The sequence below is a fragment of the Cucumis melo genome, chromosome 1 (genome assembly GCF_025177605.1).
Source record: "Cucumis melo cultivar AY chromosome 1, USDA_Cmelo_AY_1.0, whole genome shotgun sequence".
Lineage (NCBI taxonomy): Eukaryota > Viridiplantae > Streptophyta > Magnoliopsida > Cucurbitales > Cucurbitaceae > Cucumis > Cucumis melo.
In genome coordinates this window covers 3,409,847-3,415,846 of record NC_066857.1, presented here as the reverse complement: position 1 = coordinate 3,415,846, position 6,000 = coordinate 3,409,847, and positions in this window count along the sequence as shown.

The following is a 6,000-nucleotide window of genomic DNA, read 5'->3' as shown; positions in this document are numbered from 1 at the left end:
GACGTCAAAAATGTCTTCTTGTTTTCCAACGCCCTTCGTGAAACGTCGAGATAACGTAATATTAAAATAATATTTTCGACGAGTTCTGACATATGCAAAACAGCATCGGAAACAGGTATCTATACCGATGTTCCTCCTTCTAACGATGTTTAGTGCATCAGGAACCCCATAATTTCTTGTAATGATATCTTTATGCAAGTTAATTGGCTCTTCATGATATACTCATTCTGTATAGGAGGGGGATATTTCAATAGTTAATAGATGTCGCTCCACATCCTGTAATGAGTCCCAATCTGAGTTTATAAATCTCTTGCATGGACACCTTAATTATTCATTCGTAATCATCGACTTGAAACTTGACAACCTCTAAAAATTGGGTCACTCCCTCTATACTCAACTAAGAATTTATTCCTAAGTTTCATCAACCCTTGTTCATCATTAAAGACCTAAAACATAAATAGGTTTGATTAGTCGTATATTCCTTTTTTCAAACCCTAAACTTACTCCTCTGAATAAGCTATGTCCAATCTCCCAAACTTTTCACTAAAGTTAAAAGTTTAAACTACATAGGCTACCATAACTATAAGATAACCACCACAAACAATTACTTCAATCTTTTGAACCTACCTACCCCTTCCAACATACTTTACAACCCTCCTTACACAACTTCAATCCCTTAGAAATACTAACAAATTCAAAACTAATTTTGCACTAAATAGGCTACCATAACTGCAAGATAGTCATAACAATTCAACAACAATTAATTACTTCAATATTTACAAGCTACCTACAATAGTTCCAAAAATTAAAACTACTGAGAAAAAACAACTAAGTTTGAAATAAAGGCTAGCTACCATAACTATGATAGTCAAAACACATCTCAACCACAAATTACAGTAATTATAAAACAATATAATTTCTATTCAACCCCCCGCCCCTCCCCCCCAAAATAAAAAAAAAAAAATTAACCCCCTTTTCAAATTTTCAATACCCAACCCCCTCAAATTTAATTTTCAATACATAAAATCCCACAAATTTTCAATTTTCAAAACCATAAAACACAAAATCACAAAACAAATTCAAACCCTAAATCATAAAACTAATTTGAAACAAAACCTAAACTAAACCAAAACAAAAACTAAATTACTTACTAGAGTTAGGAGCGGTGGCGACAAAGAGGACGGACGACGACGACAGCAAGAGGATGAACGAACGGTGACTTTCTTCTTCTTCTTGGCCTCTCTCTCATTTTGTTTCTTTCTTTCTCTTTCGTTTATGTGATTTACAAAACTGAAGAGTTCTTTTAATTATAAGGACACTCCTGACGCAACACGAAAACGTTGGAAGAAGATGTTCAATCTCGATGTCATTAGTAATGCGTCGGTATTGTTGAACAATAATCTCGACGCATCACTAATGGCGTCGAGAACAATGACTTCAATTGCTGACATGGTGCATAGCACGTCGGGAGAAAGCAAACATATTATTTAATTGTTTCATATCCCCCTAGTTGGTTATAAAGATGCCGACAATTGGAGCCAAAGTCTCAATGCTTACTACATGGCATCGAGGAACATGTGATAATTAAATAATACATTTCATTTTCCCCGACACCTTGCTCACGTGCGTCAGAAATATGGAAGATTATCCCAACATCTCTCAAAAAGCATTAGGAAAAATAAAATATAAATTTATTTTTCATACGTTCCCTAACGTTCATGTTACTGTTGCGAGAGAGGTCTACCTTAGCCCGATGTCAATTTCACAGCATTGGGATATGTGAACTTCACCGACGCAGGAGAGAGTATATCGAGAGTACACTTGTCTTCCGACGTTGTTTTCTCCAACGTCAGTTTGTACATTAGGAGAATTTCGATTTCTTATAGTGTAATCACCAACCAAAAAAGTTTAGCAAGGAAATAAGTTTTTCCTTCGTAAACCTAAATTAAAGTTTTTTTTTTTTCTATATGACGTAGATTTTATATTTACACTCTAGATAGATCTTTTTTATTTATTTTTTTCTTAATTTGATTGAGAGAACTTCTTTTTAATTCTTTTAAAGATAATTTGGGGTTGTTAAACTTTTTTTATTTAGTTAGTTTAATAATTTAAATGCCAAATGATCCAACCTAACTTTATAATAATCAACAAAAAGCTTTTGCGCCCATACCCCTTTTAGTATATACATATATATATGGATAAAAGACATAAAGATAAAACAAGGAGCAAACTGATGACTCTATTACATAATCAAAATCTCAAGATTAAAATATAAGGTGAAATTATTAGGTTGTGATATCATCTTTCACTAACTGTGTATAATATAATATAATCTCCACCATCCTTTTTATTATTAGTATTTTATTTAGTCAGTAACCTTAGGACAGACATCAATGATCAGACAGGAGCAAACTGATGACTCTATTACATATATATTAATCAAGATCTCAAGATTAAAATATAACGTTAAATTATTAGATTTGGGATAATGGACGGTAAAGATAGGCAATATGCTTCCAAATAGTAATACCTTTGTTATCAACTAGTGGAAATAATTTATAAGAAAAAATAGAACCACAGTGTGAAGAAACTAATAACATATATGCACCGACCTATATAGTTCATAATAAATAATTGAAAAAAATAGCTTTACTTATTTATTTAATTATAATTTAAAAAATAACAAATAGAATATATATATATATTATTCCTACTGTTCGTTTTGGGGCTGAAATTTTGAGATAAGTGGTAGACAAAATAATTAGGTGTGAGTTGGAAATCATTTAACTTTCTATTTTAGCTTTTGAAAATCTAAAGCTTGTTTTTAATTCTTTTTTAATATAAGGCTTTTTTTCTTTTCTTTATTTTTTCAAGCTAAATTTTAAAATATAAATATATATATATATAATTAAAAGAAAAAAAATTCATAAATATAACAATGGCAAAATATTTACTACAAAATAAAAAAGCATATTTGTTTAAATATTTCAAGTTTGTCCTTTTTTTCATCCTTTCTCTCTTTCTTATTTTTCTAAATTATTATTTGATTCAAAGATCGTGTAACAAATATAAAACATTTAATTTTTAAAAAATTCAAACATAAAAGATTTATTTTTTTTATTTTTTTCAAAATGTTATTTGGTTGTTCAAAACGTATACTAAATATTAAAAAAATCTATAAAAAAAAAAATCGTTTAGATTTGGATAGTCAAATCTAAATAATCGTGTACCGAATTTTGGAAAAAAATTGTTTAGCTAAATCTATACAAAAGTTTTTTTAAAAAAAAATCATTTAGATTTAACTATCCGACTCGAGAACCACTCTTGTGAATTGAATTCATTTATAACCTTAATGCAAACTTGGAGAAGTAATGATCGAAAGGGTGCTTAAGCTCAAATTTGGTTTAAAAAATTTATTTTGATTGAATTTCCATCGATTAAATACTCAAGACATTTTTTACTGTACATTATTCATTGAATGGCTTTGTTTTTATTGAAAAGAATATTTAAATTAAGTATCCAATGATTAGAATCATAGCCAAATCCATTTCTAACCTTTGAGTTGTACTGCTTAATGTATTATTCTTTAAAGAAATTGTTCTTGATTTACTTGCTTTCATTTTCCTTGTACAAATATCGCCAACAAAAATCCCCTTCTTCACTTTAGAATTTGATAATTGCAGGAAAAGCAAAGTAATAGGCTCCATGTGAGGCTTACGAACACACTCGTTAAAAGAAATAAGTTCAAAAAATCACAATTTACCTCTAATTCACGTTGAAAAAATAGTTTAAGAAACAAAAGGTTTCATGTTATATCTAGTCGAGCAAATGTATGAATGGAAAATTAATTTAGATAAGTTAGGTTAAGTGCAATCGTACATTGTCGATGAAGTAATAAAATCTTGAAGTATCTTAGAGTTGAATCCCATATAGACTATTTATGTCGTTCAATTTTTCTAAGAAAGAGTTCTTTGATGTAAACCAAGGGAGTAAGCAAGAGGAATTGAGTTTGAGAGTGGGCAAGAATTTAAATTAAGAAAAACAATAAATTAACAATGGTAATGGTACATGGGCTAACAATATTTCAACCTTCCAGGCTCTACAACAAAAGTGATGTTAACGCAACACACCAAGATCGCATGAAGTATATGAATGGGTAGAAATCTACACCATCTGTTTGCTATCTAGTTCCTTTAGAAGTTCTAAGCAACTACCAAATATTCTCCTGGGTAACTGAATCCTATATTAGGTAAAGCTTAGTTTCTTAACCCTAATGGTGTCTTTTATTCCTAAAATGACATCCCTTATTCCTTAAGATGACATAACTTTTCTTATTCCTAGGCTTTAAGTTCCATACCCCAATGTGAAGTTCGTTTGCACCCTAGTCTTCTCATAGTATTAAAGTTTTACAAGTTTTATCTAAATTAAGTGATCAAGTTATTTTACCAAAACTTTTGTTAAAATCAACGACAAGAAGAATGCAAGAACAACAAAGTGGTGCAAGCACACCATAAAGTATCCACAATGCTAAATTCCCAAGAAATTTAGCTCATGATAATTGACAAAATAATTTTTTTAAAAAATAAAACATTCTTAATCTTTCCCTGAGTTGATTCCTAGAACCACATGTGATTTCTCTCACTGCATGATTTCACATGATGAAGTTGATTCCTCTGACCACACGCTTTCAACCAAAAATCATGGTTAGTTTTTTTTTCCATCATTTCAGGTGTGAAACAACTTTCCTCGATCAGATTGCAAGTAGAATTGAGTCTAAAAAAGTTAGGAGCCGTTTGGGGGAAGGATTGGGTTATGGGGGGTTAAGGTTATGATAAACCTAGTGTTAAGATAAACCTAGGATTATAATACACTACAAGAAATTTGGCTAAAACCGACATTAAAGGCCTTTAATGTCACTTGGCGACCGACATCTTTGTAAGCGTTATTAAAGGCCTTTAATGTCGGTTGGGCTTTAATGTCGTTAAAAATGTCTTTAATGTCGGTTATAAACCGACATCTTTGAAGGTGTTATTGAAGGTCTTTAATGTCGGTTCATCTTTAATGTCGGTTTATAACCGACATTAAAGCTGTCTTTAATGTCGTTTTTAAACCGACATTAATGTCGCTTAGTGCACATCTTTAATGTCGTTTTTCCACCGACATTAAAGACACATTTAATGTCTTTTTTTAAACCGACATTAAAGACACATTTAATGTCGTTTTTAAAGATTCATTTCATGTCGTATTTATAATAGTTTTTATGACGGCAAAACCGATATTATTTGAGTCGAATTACGTCCGAAAATGTTCGTCATCGTCTATTGTAAAAAATAAAAAAATGGCTTGCACACTAGCTATAATGCCTACTACTCAATGCACACAATAATACCTAAAATTCCAGCATACACTTCCATATAGAACTACAACAAATACACATCATCCAACACTTACATATAATCACATATCAATAAACACAACTATATTCAATACTATAAGTCCAACTACTCCAAATCCTCCAATATATACACTTATATATAATCACACATATCAAACAACACATCCTACCATCCATGGCAAACCAATAGTAAACACCTACAATGCATAAGATCCAACACTAAAATACAAGCACACTTTTCCACACTTCCATATAGAACTACAACAAATACACATCATCCAACACTTACATATAATCACATATCAATAAACACAACTATATTCAACACTATAAGTCCAACTACTCCAAATCCTCCAATATATACACTTATATATAATCACACATATCAAGTGTTATGAAGGAAGTGTTATGATAATGTTGTGAAGAAGGATTGAGGAAAAGTTGAAAAAGGATCAAGAAGTGTTGAAGAAGGGTTGAGGAAGGATTAAGGAGTTAAAACTAGGGTTACATAACCCTTCCCCCAAACAGGGATTGGATTACATAACCCTAACCCTCATAATCCAACCCTTCCCCCAAACGCCCCCTTAGAGTTTTTTGATGTTGGC